This window comes from Panicum virgatum, chromosome 4K (genome assembly GCF_016808335.1).
Source record: "Panicum virgatum strain AP13 chromosome 4K, P.virgatum_v5, whole genome shotgun sequence".
Lineage (NCBI taxonomy): Eukaryota > Viridiplantae > Streptophyta > Magnoliopsida > Poales > Poaceae > Panicum > Panicum virgatum.
The window spans coordinates 22,349,548-22,363,526 of NC_053139.1; the positions used below are offsets into that span (position 1 = coordinate 22,349,548).

The window sequence follows — 13,979 nt, forward strand, 5'->3', positions numbered from 1 at the left end:
AGATTCTAGATATAGAAAGTCCTCTCTTTTGTCTTCTCCACACCGGCGCGTGTGTCCTTGGATGAGCCTGAACCTGTAGATAGCGTACTCACATTCCTCAGTGGATACGATACCCTGGAATACTCTTGGGTGAAAGCTACAGCGATATCCGTGCTCTTGCGGATTTTATTCGTGACGCTGCAAAATACCAACAGCGGTGAGCATGTCCGTGTCCTTGACGGTATGCATTCCACCCTTGGTTCTGGGCTAGGAACGCTCCTCGTTCCAGCCCTGGTTGGAGACCATCTTTTCAATCATGACCGTAGCCTTGGCGATTGTAAGGTCGAGATAGGCTCCTCCAGCAGCAGCATCGAGATGGGCTCTGGATGATGTTGTTAGCCCATTGTAGAAGCTTTGGAGCACGAGCCACTCGTCCATCCCATGATGTGTACAGGCGAGTATGTATTCTTGCAGTCTCTCCCATGCTTCTGGGATGGATTCCATCCCTGTCTGCTGGAAACTTGAAATTCTCCCACGTAGGGCATTTGTTTTGCCCAACAGGAAGAATTTAGCGAGGAATGCTGTGGAACACTTGTCCCACGTGCTGACGGCTTCCTTGTTCTGATAAAACCACTATTTTGCCTTCCCCAGGAGGGAGAAAGGAAACAGGCAAAGCCTGATGGCGTCAGCCGTAATGCCCCGAATGGTTACGGTTTTGCATAACTCCAGAAAGTTCTGGAGATGGGCGTTAGCATCCTCATTCGGCTTGCCACAGAATGGGCTAGCCTGCACCATGTTTATGAGACTAGATTTCAGCTTAAAGTTCACGTCCCCAACATCAACGTTGGGTCCAGTTGCCACATTGGCAGCTGAGGGGACAGAAAAATCATGAAGAGTCTTCTCAGCCATGGGTTCCGTGATTGTTGATGGTGCTTGGGAAGCTGGCTCTCTTGTCGACTGCGAGATCGGAGGAGGGACGACACGAGGTCGGACCCTTCTCACGAGCTTCTCGGGATTTTCAACAAAATTTCTCGGCAAGGAGATACCAGACATACACTACCCTATTTTCATCCAATCAGGAGAAAACAAAAAGATAAACACATTAGCCTATATAAGCAGTAGCTACCTCTTACTTATATTGCCATGTTTATGTACTTAGTAAATATACTTTACACCTAGTGCCATCCCCGGCAACGGCGCTAGAAATTCTTTTTGGCATTTCTTAGCGTCATCACTAGGAGTGGTTAGTTCCTAGCAACGGCGCCTCGAAAATGCCGTGTGGTATGTCTTAACATTTACAGAAGGATCCGCAAGCGCACGGATATACCGTTGTAGCATTTCACCCGGAAGTATTCAGGGTATTGTTATTTATATTTTCCCAAGGGATGGCTAGGTTGTGTAAAGTGTATTTACAAGTTCCATAACCATGACACGTATGAAGTAAGATGAAGACCACTGACTATACAGGGGTAAGTGATAAATCAATGATAATCAGGGGTGATGTGACACACACAGAACAACCAACTCTCATGAATAAAGAATAAACAAGCAATCCTAAGGTTAGTGGGAGCATAGGCAAAGATTCTTAGTATACTATTCATGTTAGCAGATAAGTTACGTTAGCCACATGCCTAGAGCTGTAGGTGCCAGGAAATTAGGGATATTGGGGAGACTGACCCGCACTGGAGAACATCCAGTCCCGTTTCATCTTTGCATCAACTCCTACACAGTACCCGAACGTCGGGGAGTACGCTAACCGAGAAGCAGCTTCCTGGCGGACCAACAGGACTGTCACCACCTGCGGTCTACCCCAGTCACACCGTGGAGCACCGTCATATCCGAAGGATCCCGCATACCCGGGCACCATGCCCGCATATGAAGTCACTACCCTAGCACCCCCGGGTCCCCCACCCTTCGGATGGACAGGTAAGATGCTAATAAGGCAAGCCAGAAAGCACAACGAACCGATATCCTTACCCAGATCATCTGGTCTAAGCAAGTAAATAGAATAACTTGACAAATCACTGATCAAGGCGAAGCAAGCTAAGAACATAGCAAGGTAACCAAGAACGAACTATATATGAATAGCATAAAGAAAGTCATAATACAAAGCCATACCAGAGGCCGAGGATTGCTCACCAACTCCGAGGACGACTGGATTTGCTAAAGAGATGAAGTACTAGCCTAGCTCCACTACCCTAAGGAGTACAAGTCACAAGAGAGTGTAGAGAGAGAGGCCTTCAAGTGGTGTGTGTGGTGTGAGGCCCCTTATATAGTTCCTTGAGGTCGGTTCCCGCCAAGATAAATATGGAAACATCATCAACCGCCTTCAGGAGGATAAGATCAAGCATCCCGCCAAAACTCAGCCTGTTTGGCTTACAGGTGGGGTCGGCCGAACCCTCCCTGCCGCCTCTGACCACCGACCTTCTCTGGTACACTGCCTGGTGGGACCTGATGTCAAATGGTCAGTGCCGGGGCTTGGTTGGTCGGTTTGGTCTGGTTTGTGGGCCCTCTTTTGTATGTGTCACACCAGACGCGATCGTTTGCGACTTCTTCTGCGTATTCGTTGTGTTTTCTTCTTATTCCGAACTTGTGCTCCTAAAATCATAAATCTTCAAAAATAACTGTGGAGCTAGGTTAGTGATATAAATATGTGAGTAAGAGGTATAGTTTTTTTTTTACGAGTATAGTTGACGGTCATATTTCGCACTTAATGACCGTCAACAATAACCTTTTAGGTTATGCTGACCCTCAATTTTTCCACCCTCGTGTTCTAGGGAGAAGATACGTTTCTTATGATGTTTGCCATTTGCAACCATCTGAAAGTATCAAGTGTTATTATCCCCCAAAAGAATGTTAGTCACCTTGGCCCATTGATAATACTTGAGTTCCTCCTCTCGCAGGAGTTTTATCAAGTCATACCGGGCGGATTCTAGTTGATTCCTCTCCTCGTCCGTGAGTGTTCTAATTTCAGCTTGGGTGTCTAGGATCGTTACTACCGATTGGAGGTTTTCCTTTTGTGCTTTATACAACCCATGGTGGTGGCGAGCCCACCCCTGCAAGTGCTTTAGGAGTGCCCCCAATTTTCTATTCCAGCGTTGCACTGAATTTTGTCCGCTAACCGGTTTATTCCAAATTTATGTGACCCGCTCTTTAAAATCCTCATGGGATAGCCAACTGAGTTCCATTTTGAACTGCTTTGCATGTCCTGTAAAGGGTGGGTTGCCCATTTCCAAAAGTAACGGAGTATGATCTGAGACGCCTCTGTCCAACGCATGCACAGTTACCATCGGGTATTTGAACTCCCATTCAGTTGTCATTAGAACTATATCGAGCTTCTCATAGGTCGGACCCGGTAGAGAGTTTGCAAAGGTGTACTGTCTCCCTGTCAAATCTATCTCCCGGAGATCAAAGCTATCAATGACGGCGTTGAACAGGAACGGCCAGTGAGAGTTAAAGTTATCTTTATTCTTTTCCTTACTATGCCTCATGATGTTAAAATCTCCCCCGATTAAGGTGGGCAACGGATTCTGTTGACACGTACGGACGAGTTCCGACATAAAAGCTGATTTGAATTCATTCTGTGTCGGACCATATACTGCCATCAAAATCTATTAGAAGTCATCGTTTCTATTTCGGAGATGGAACTTAACAAAAAATTCCCCTTCCACAATAATGGACAGATCAAGGAGAGTTAATTCCCAGTAGAATATCGCCCGACCGTCCCCTGGTTGGGAGGCAATGCCAGATAAAATCCGCATCGCCAGAAAGACGGTTAAGATTTGATCTAGACATGTCCTGTTTCCCGGTCTCCATGATGGCAACAAAGTCAAGTTTGTGATCTCTAATTGCATCTGAGATGTATCTATATTTAGCCAAGTCTGAAAGACCTCTGCTATTCGAGTAGAATACTTTCATGGGGAAACACTTTTGTTTAGTTTTTGGGTCTTTTTCCGCGCGTTGGCTTTTTTAGCTGTTGATTTCGACTTACGCCCAGTCACCTTAAGGTCACAAATTCAGATGCCTAGGTCCGGGTCATCCAAATCCACATCAGTTATGTCCTTGATTAAGTGGCAAAGGAGCCTATTTTCATTTTCAGGATCCTCCTCATCACTTAAATCAAAAGGATTTAATACGGTATCTGCTCTTTTATTTTTTGGCTGAACCTTAACTTTGTCTACTTTGATTCATTTTAGTGCATTAGAAGAAATATTAATCTCTTTGGAACTTTAAGTTTGCAACACTATTGTCCACAGGTAACTTTAGAGTAGAAGAGATGTTACCTGGTGAGGACGTCCCAGTCGGGCTGTCCAGGTTCCACCTTGTAGTGTGTCGCTTGGCCCTTTCCAATACATGCTCGTCAGCTGCAGGTGTCCCGTCTGCAGTATACGAGTAATTAGAACGAGCGCTTCGACGTATGCCATCTACCAAAACTGACCACTCTTGGGTAAAAGAATTGGAAGTAATACCATCGAAACTTTTAATGGGTGTCATAAAACAAAGTCGATGCCAACTGTCCAGACTCCTTTTGCGAAGGTGAAGATGAGGTATCTTCCTATATAATAGGAATATTTGTCTCTCTCCCTGTCTGCCCCTGCGAGGCTGCTACAAATATTTCAAGTGATGTCATGTTTATAACATCAAAACAAATATTTGTCGTTTGTGCTAAAGGATGAAGCTCACTTTCGGTGATAGGAGAGGTAGCAGACTGTCCATGATGTGTGTAACACCTGGGCTGAAACACCACCTCCTCGCAGCAACTCTGTATGGCCATGTTGTCCGCCACTTGCACTGGCTAGTGGACAGGCTTCACTGTCCTTACAGCCTCCTTTTCAGACGGCATAGAATCTACAATAGAACAGGATGCATGAGGCTGCGAACACATATTTAATTCACTGAATTATGGAAACAACAAAGGATGATACTTACTAGCAATGCGTCCAGAATCCGGTCTAAAACCCATTTTGGGTACAGTCACCGCGATCGGAGGCAACTTATCATCCTTTTTCAAAAAGACTAACGGCTTCGGCGGAGAGCATGGATGTCGATTTCCCAAAGGTGTCACAACAATTAGATGTTGCATTGGAGTAGGGCCGGCACTCCCTGACCGTGGTGCTGAGGAATCCATCTTGCTATCACTTTTAAGTTTCTTTGCTGCCATGTCGCTTTCTGGATACTCAGTGCCACCATTCCCAGCCCCAAAATCATCTTGATCCATGGCGTCAACATCCTTTGCTGGAGCCTCAGCTGATATGAACAGCTCATCCTCCAAAGTATAAGTGATAAGGTACTCTTCCGTACCAAAAACCAAGTTTGTAGTGAGTGGTAATTGAGATTTGTCTAGTAACCCCACTTTGACCCTAATTATTCCCATCTTCCTGTTGGTGTTCATATCCACTTTCCGCGCGCGTATTTCCAATTACTGTATCAAGAGCCCAGAAAACAAGATAGTTCCTATAAGCATGTGGCACCCTGGTAATGTGTAACCAGGCTTCCTCCAATTCATAAGTCGGAGAGATATCCAGATTGTGGTGCCATACTGAAACAGTAAGGGTGACACCATGATTCTTCAAATGATAACCGATATCAACCATATTCTGCAACGCTTCCTCACTCGGGAACGCGACTAGGAAAGAATCCGCCCCTTGTGGTAGAGCTTCCCACTGCCAATAAGTTCTTGTAATCCTGGCAAGCTCACTCTGAACGTCATCAGCAGTGATCTGTGCACCAGTGACTGTAATCAAACCCGTGGGCATAGTATCAGGTGCCTCTAATTTGTAATCCTCCTTAGCAATTTGCACAAAGGCCAATTCCTTTTTCCCAGACCCAAAAAAAGATGCACTGGGTTTTGGTATTTTTAGAATCGGACACTTGGAGGATAAATGCGAATTCTTCTTGTTGCACACGATACAGTCAAGGTTGGCTTTGCAAGTTTCATTGACATGTCCACTGCATTTGCATCTGAAACAAAAAGTCCTTTTTTTCTTTAGAGTACCTTGATCAGTTTGTTGCTGGGACGTCTGCTGCAGTTGTGTGTTTCGGTCAGCCCCTTGCTGGCTGGATTCAGCGGGCTCTTGGCCAGCAGGCACAGGTGCGAACTTGCATTGTGGTTGCCAGTTTCAACCTGCGCCCCTATTGTGCCACTGTTGGTCGCTTCTTCCTCTGAAATTCCCATCAGCATGAATACCAGTACCATGGCCCTGAGCAAGCGCATCATCATGTCCACGGCCATGAACGTCGCTGTGCCCGCTACCGCAACCAGAGGCATCACCGCGCCTAGGGCCGTGGCGACCAGCACCGGCGCAACGACCAGCCCCAGCAACTCCGCCAGGGGGGGCATCACGGCCACCGCGATTAGAGCCGGCGCCGCCGCCAGGAGGGCCAGGCCCGACTCCGCTAGGGCCGCGACCGGGACCAGCATTGCCAGCCGGCGCGCCGTGATCGGCACCACGGCCCGGCCCCAGAAACTGCTGCCGCCGGCCTCTTTCTACCACTCCAGGGTAGGGCGGCATATGTGTAGCAGATTGGTGCCCCGGAAACTAGGACTTCCGCGAAGTCGTAGGCGGCGGTGTTGGTTTCTGGAAGTGAGACGTAGGGTTTGGTTTCTGGAAGGAGTCCGTAATCTCCTTTGTTTTGATCGCACCCCCAAGAGACCTGGCCCTGCATTCAGTAGGAAACAAGTCCCACCAAGACCGACCAAAATTCTTGGCTCTATCAAAAAGGGTTTTTTGACTTGGTCGACTCAGGTTTGTACACTGCACCGGGGAACTCTCGCTTTCCTTTGAAAAGTAAGCCGCCAAGGTGATGTCCGGAGAACGACGTTTTGGTAATGGTCCTTTCCACGGGCGAACATAAAATCCTTTTTTCCAAGATTGTTTCATCTTTGAACGATCCTGTTCGTCCTCCTTCGTATGATTTTGCGAAGTATCAGAATTGGAGGATGTCTTGAGAAAAGACTTATCGTGATTCGACATGCTCCCTTCTAACACTTTATCAGATTCCCACCATCTCGAACCCTTTGGAAAACCAACCTCATTCCAGAAATTCTCGACCAAATTTGATCGGTCGCTAGAATCCTCAGTGAGTTGTTCTAAATTGTAAATGATATTCCGTGCTTCATCTGAGGTGTAACCAGCCAAGCGACAATCATGGTAGGCATCATCCTCAGAATAGCAAGAAAGGAGCTCTGCTGAAATTGTTTGCAAGCATTGATTCTTCAAAAGAACATCAGAATCCTTAGCTCTGACGCTAGCAGGTGAAGGAGAGGATAGCATCTCGGTGTGCATGGGAGCCAACGTGAGGCGTCGGCGCCGAAGACCATCTGGCCGGCAAGGCTCCACCGCCGGTGATTGTTGGAATCACTCCCTGACTCTATGCGGTGTTTATCACAAACACCACACACACTCTCTCTTTCACGCTCTGGTGAACACGCACAACAAAGAGAGAAGAAGCAAGCAAGGTAATTTTGGTTGGCTTCCGCACACCTGCTGATGAGGGCACGACACCTTCGGATACGACCATTGATTATAAGGTGAGTTCGTTTCAAATAAATTTGTCATCTGGATTTAAGAATAAATTACTACCTAATGATTTAATTATTATTAGAAACCATGGATATGATGATGAGGACGTTGGGGAGGAGTTTGGAGGCGTGGTGGACCAACAAGGGCAGCCAATCCGAGTTGGAGGCCCAATCCAACTCGAGTTCGAGTCTGCTTCGGAGTCCAGGACAGCCCGCACCAAAATCAACGCCCAGGCTGCATACGGAGTCCGTTTGGGATGCTCTTTATATGGATGGAAAGATAATTTCAAGAAGCTTCTAATGTAACTGGTTTGAGGCCCAAATTCTTTCGGAGTTGACGGGAATCATCAAAACAAGTGAACATCCAAAATCTGTCAAGTTGTTGCAACACCGTCTTTTGGGCTGTTGGCCCGTGTACCGTGTTGGCCCAAGTGGTGGACGCCCCCTTGGCCTCCACCAGCAACCCTAGGATGTCCCTTAGGATATAAACTCAGTAGCCTCTGCCTTTTAGACTAGGGTTTCATTTAGTTCTTGTGTTTTCCTTCGAGAAACAGAGATTGCATCGTTGTATCTATGGCGACAATTCCTTATACATTAATCCAAGGCCCCCGTTCTTGATCTCCTCCACTGTCTCGATTAGTCCTTTGGAATTGAGTTCTTGAACCCCATGTGTGATTCGCTTAATCTGTATCTGCAATTATTAGATTGCGTGCTTATATCTTCTTGCTTGTGTCCTTCGATTCGCTTGCAGGAAAAGCCTTCTCGGTGAGGTCAATCAAGTTGTTCTTGGTTGATAACCAGCGGAGCGGTGGTGTAATGGTTGCAGGCTTCGAATTCGTGTCTGATTAGAAGTCGGATCGCCAACGTCACGTACTCCATCAATCAAATTTACCGTACCTTTCGGAAGGTCGGGCCTAGTCTACATCAACTGGTATCAAGATTCCAGGTTGCCCGTGAGGTATTATCGTATTTTTTCCCCTTTAGATTCATTCGTGTTCATCACCTATAGTCCACAAAATTGCCCACAAAAGTATTTGTTCATCGAGTTTCCGCTGTCCTATAACCCTTTTTGTGCCCCACAATTTTTCAGTTTAGTTTGCTTTGCTGAATTTTAGTCCCTCGATGTGTCATTGTGTTTGTCGTGTCTAGGCTTGTGAAGTTCAGTTTGAGTCATTTGGTTTTGTTGTGTGAGTTCATGTAAATTTATGAAGGAAAAAGGTTCCAGGATCTGCTACTATTTAGTTCTAAATTGTGCAAAAGAAATAGCAGTAAGATTTTCTCACTACACACATGAAGAAAAGTGAAAGAGTTGGTGTGTTAGGTTGTAAAGGTACAATTCTCGTGGAATTTTCTGCTATTAGAAACAAAAAATCAGTAAGCAAGAGGCAAAGAGGTGCAAAAAAAACAAAAGAAAGAAAAAGACGCACCCCAAAAGAAAAAGAGGAAAGGAGAGAAAAAAATTCATAAATGCTCGCATTTTTTTTAGTTCCTTTGCTTAGTTGTATGCATTGCTTGCTTGAACTAGATCTCATACAAGTTTAGGCCGGCAACATAGGCTAGTTTGGGACTACTTTTCAGTCTTGCAATTCTGAGTTGAAATTTTGATATTCCTTGCTACCATATTGTGCCTACCCAAAGCTCCACAAATACTTCTGTCAGCACAGGTTTATCTTGCAACTGTTACACTCAAGCTTGACAACAGATTGTAACATCCTGTTGGTTTTGGTAAGAACACTTGCAAGACGGTGATAAGCCGCTTGAGATATTGCAATCTACTTTCCCACCTTTCCGTCCTAGTAGTTGCTAGTTGATAGGGATAATACTTTTGTGTTGTCTTTTGCTATCTTCTAACAATGACAGCTTCTTCATATCCACCAACTTATGATGGCATTGGTACTGATGAGTACATGGAGTGGGAAATTGCCATAGATAATATATTTGCTACTCGCTTTATGTGTCCAAGGAGGAAGGTAAAAAATGCATCCAGTGTTTTATGACACACAACTTTAGTTTGGTGGGATTCTTTAGATTCTTCAGATAAACCTCGAACTTGGAATGATATGAAACTTCTTATGTGAGAAACCTTTGTTAATGCAACTCCTACTTTAAATTCATATAATGAGGTGTATAACTTTGAGGATCAGTCCATTGTTGTATCTCTTGCACCACCTAACCTTTTGCAGGATTCTGAACAAAAGCAAGAGGACAAGGATGACATGGACAAAAATGAGGAGCTCACATCCTCATGTGAAAATTCAGAGCCATCACTTCACAATGCACCTATTACTCCCGCTGAAATTGAGAGCAAAGGTAATGCTCATGGTGCTGCACTTATGGATGGTGAGGCTTCTTTTGATGTGCTGAATTCTTGCACCAATCATGCTATGACAGAGCAACTATTAGTGGGACCAACTCTTGATTTACCTTTGTCACAAGATGATTTGCTTCATATTCCCTGTGATAAAGATGACTTACCTGATCATGAACATGAGAGAACTGAACCACATGCTTTTGCTGAATTTACAAATGTGATTCATGTTGCTAGTGATACAGATGAGATGAGATTGTTGTCTTCTTTACATACCTTGGGTTACATTGAATTTGATGTTTTGTGTAATCTAAGTAATTTAAAGGAGAAACTTTTTATGTGTGCTGATTTGCCATGGTTGTCTAGACATACATATCATGTTATTGGCAAATATAACAAGGACAATATTTGATACATCGAGTTTATATTTGTGCAAATCTGAATTCTCCTTTTGTTGTTCAAGATTGTAATCAACTAAGTAGATCCAACACTATTGATATTCATACGCCATCTATTCCTATGCTGCCTTTGGTTAGTACTAATCTTTTGCAGGATAGTATTGACAAAGCTCATGTGGATTCGGATCAAGGAGTCTACAGGATCAGTTTCGAGGACAATCGGCGCCGAGGACGGCTTTTCATTCAAGAAGGGGAGGATGATGAGGTCACGACACCTTCGGATACGACCATTGATTATAAGGTGAGCTCGTTCCAAATAAATTTGTCATCTAGATTTAAGAATAAATTACTACCTAATGATTTAATTATTGTTAGAAACTATGGAGATGATGACGAGGACGTTGGGAAGGAATTTGGAGGTGTGGTGGACCAGCAAGGGCAGCCAATCCAAGTTGGAGGCCCAATCCAAGTCGAGTTCGAGTATGCTTTGGAGTCCAGGAGCAGCCAGCACCAAAATCAACGCCCAGGCTGCATACGGAGTCCGTTTGGGATGCTCTTTATATGGATGGAAAGTTAATTTCAAGGAGCTTTCAATGGAACTGGTTTGAGGCCCAAATTCATTGAGAGTTGGCAGGAATCGTCGAAACAAGTGAATGTCCTAAATCTATCAAGTTGTTGCAACACCGTCTTTTGGGCTGTTGGCCCGTGTACCGTGTTGGCCCAAGTGGTGGATGCCCCTTTGGCCTCCACCAGCAACCCTAGGACGTCCCTTAGGATATAAACTCAGTAGCCACCGCCTTTTAGACTAGGGTTTTTTTTAGTTCTTATGTTTTCCTTCATGAAACAGAGATTGCATCGCTGTATCTGTGGCGACAAGTCCTTATACATTGATCCAAGGCCCCCATTCTTGATCTCCTCCACTGTGTCGATTAGTTCTTTGGAATCGAGTTCTTGAACCCCATGTGTGATTCGCTTAGTCCGCATCTGCAATTATCAGATTGCGTGCTTATATCTTCTTGCTTGTGTCCTTCGATTCGCTTGCAGGAAAAGCCTTCTCGGCGAGGTCAATCAAGTTGTGCTTGGTTGATAACCAGCGGAGCGGTGGTGTAACGGTTGCAGGCTTCGAATTCATGTCTGATTAGAAATCAGATCGCCAACGTCACGTACTCCATCAATCGAATTTACCCTACCTCTCAGAAGATTGGGCCTAGTCTACATCTCCTGCTCACGCCATTGTTTCTCATATATAGACTCGGTTACAAAAAGATAAGGACTGACCAATTCACATGGCCGAGACTCATGCAACGTGCAACTACCATGCATGCATGGCCACTAACTAGGACCTATTCTCTTGCCACGAAATCACTTCACGGCTTGATCTTTTATTTTGTAGCTGAACTGATGTATCTCCTTGCATGTAGTAGATATTAGCACCAGTAATCCGGCTGTATCACACAGCTCGTCCGCCTGCACTCCCGGCTTCTTCGCATCGCACGTTCTGTTGCAAGCTTCTTCAGGTACCAGACATGCACCACTAACAAATGCAAAGTCCAATACAAAATGCTCTCTACGTGCATATAGATAAAAAGATTAAACTCCAACAATTACCCCCCTAATCTTGGCATCTCCACTCATAGGAGAGTCGGCTCGTCATCCCTTGATCCCATGGCAAGAAGTGCAGTTTCCTTCTTCTGCTTCTCAGGACACTCATATGCAAAATGTCCTAACTCGTGACACTTCTAGCACATGGTTTTGGATTTATCAAACCTCTTGCGGCCCTGATCTCTCGCCATGAGAAGCCGCTCTTCAGATTGGACCTCCTGTCCCTTGAGCAGCTCTTCATGGGCCTTCAATGATCCAATGGCCTCTTCCATGGCCATATTGTTGATGTCGCCGAACAGCACCATTGATGATGCAACATGGATGAACTTGGTGGAGACGGATCGTAGCAGCTTCTTCACGGTATACTTCTCCTCCACCGCATCTCCAAGCTCACAGATACGCCCAACTAGCATCATGAACTTCCCAGCAAAATCATCAACAGATTCCGCATCACTCATCTTGAGGTTGTCAAGATCAGCCCGCAAGGATTGGACCCTTGCCTCCCGGACACACTCGACGCCCACATGCATGGAGCGCAGCGCCTCCCACACATTGTAGGCGGTCTCTTTCTTCGAAACTCGCAGCAGCGTCTCGTCGTCGACCAACTGGGAGATGATTGACAAGGCCAGCTGGTCCTGTACCTCATCGACAACTTCGTTTGTTGGCTTCTTCCCACGATCAACAACACCCCATGCACTGTTGGTTCGCAGGATGAACTTCATCCTCATCGCCCACGCTGCATAGTTCGTCCTTGTCAGCATCGGGAACGGGAGCCTCCCCGTCGCCGCCGTCGCCACCATCGAGTTTCCCAAGCCACTGGTCACGATGGCTTTGCCTGATGACGAATCGTCGCGCGGCATCGTCTTCATCAACTTGGCTCTGAATACCAAATGTTGGAATCACTCCCTGACTCTATGCGGTGTTTATCACAAACACCACACACACTCTCTCTTTCACGCTCTGGTGAACACGCACAACAAAGAGAGAAGAAGCAAGCAAGGTAATTTTGGTTGGCTGCCGCACACCTGCTCACGCCATTTTTTCTCAAATATAGACTCGGTTACAAAAGGATAAGGACTGACCAATTCACATGGCCGAGACTCATGCAACCTGCAACTACCATGTATGCATGGCCACTTGAAAGGATCGTGGCCCAAGAAGGGGTGGGATAAATTGGGACCTTTTAAAATTTCTACCAAGTCCTTAACCTACTTCTAGTGTTGCCCAAGCCTATAGTTCAAAGACCTAAGATCGAGAGCACACTAACATGATGAAACTAAGTAGGTAAGCACACTAACAAAGCCATGTCCCTTGAAAGATCAAACTATCATACAAAGGCTAGCCCAATAGAAGCAAACTGTCAAGAGCAAATCCTAGTCTCAAACAATCAAGCAAAGAGCAATAGCTGAAAAACACTTAACTAAAATGCTTGAAAGTAAAAGAGAATGAACAAGAGACAACCGGATTTCTTCCCGTGGTATCGAGGAGTTGACGCTCCCCCCTAATCCACATTGGAGCACCCACAAAGGGTTAAACTCCCTTGCATCACGAAGAGCAAGTATCCACTAAGAATACCATTTCTCCATCTCTGGAACGGCGGGCTTCAAACCGTGTACAACTTCTTCTTGAGACTCCCACAAACTCCAAGAGCTCACCAAGAGTCTCCGATCACTAAGACCGTCTAGGTGTCATCAAACACCAAGAGTAACAAGCTCTAAGCCTTCACTTGGCCATCCCTCAGTTTTCCCTAAGGTTCTAGCACACTTGCACTCTTCCAAGGATTGAATTTGTTGATCTCAAGTTGTAGATGTCTTCTCTTAGCTCATGGGGTGGCCTCTAGTGTTCAAGGATTCAAAAGGCAATGAAGAGACCCGAGGTACCCCCTTAAATAGGCTAGAGATCACCAAGTGGCCGTTGCCAACTTTCTGGAAAAAAGCTGGTAACGTCGGATAATCCGACCTAGCTGGAACAACAGGGTCGGATCATCCGATCCCACTGCCTTTTCCATTTTAGCCGTTAAGATTTAAATCCTTACTAATGTCATTTATCCAACTTGTTCATCCGACGCCCTGTTGATTGACGCGTCGGATCATCTGATGCCTTGATCAAATTTGAATTCCAACCAATGGCAATGGTCAATACTCCTGTCAATTAGTCCGACGTTCAGTGA

General features: G+C 45.5%; 1 non-coding gene across 1 annotated transcript; it reads left to right on the top strand.

Moving 5' to 3' along the window:
• Positions 1 to 415: 415 nt before the first annotated feature.
• Positions 416 to 522, top strand: LOC120705397. Its single transcript, XR_005687975.1, has one exon. It is a non-coding gene; the product is annotated as a small nucleolar RNA R71 (small nucleolar RNA).
• The last annotated feature ends 13,457 nt before the right edge of the window (positions 523 to 13,979 follow it).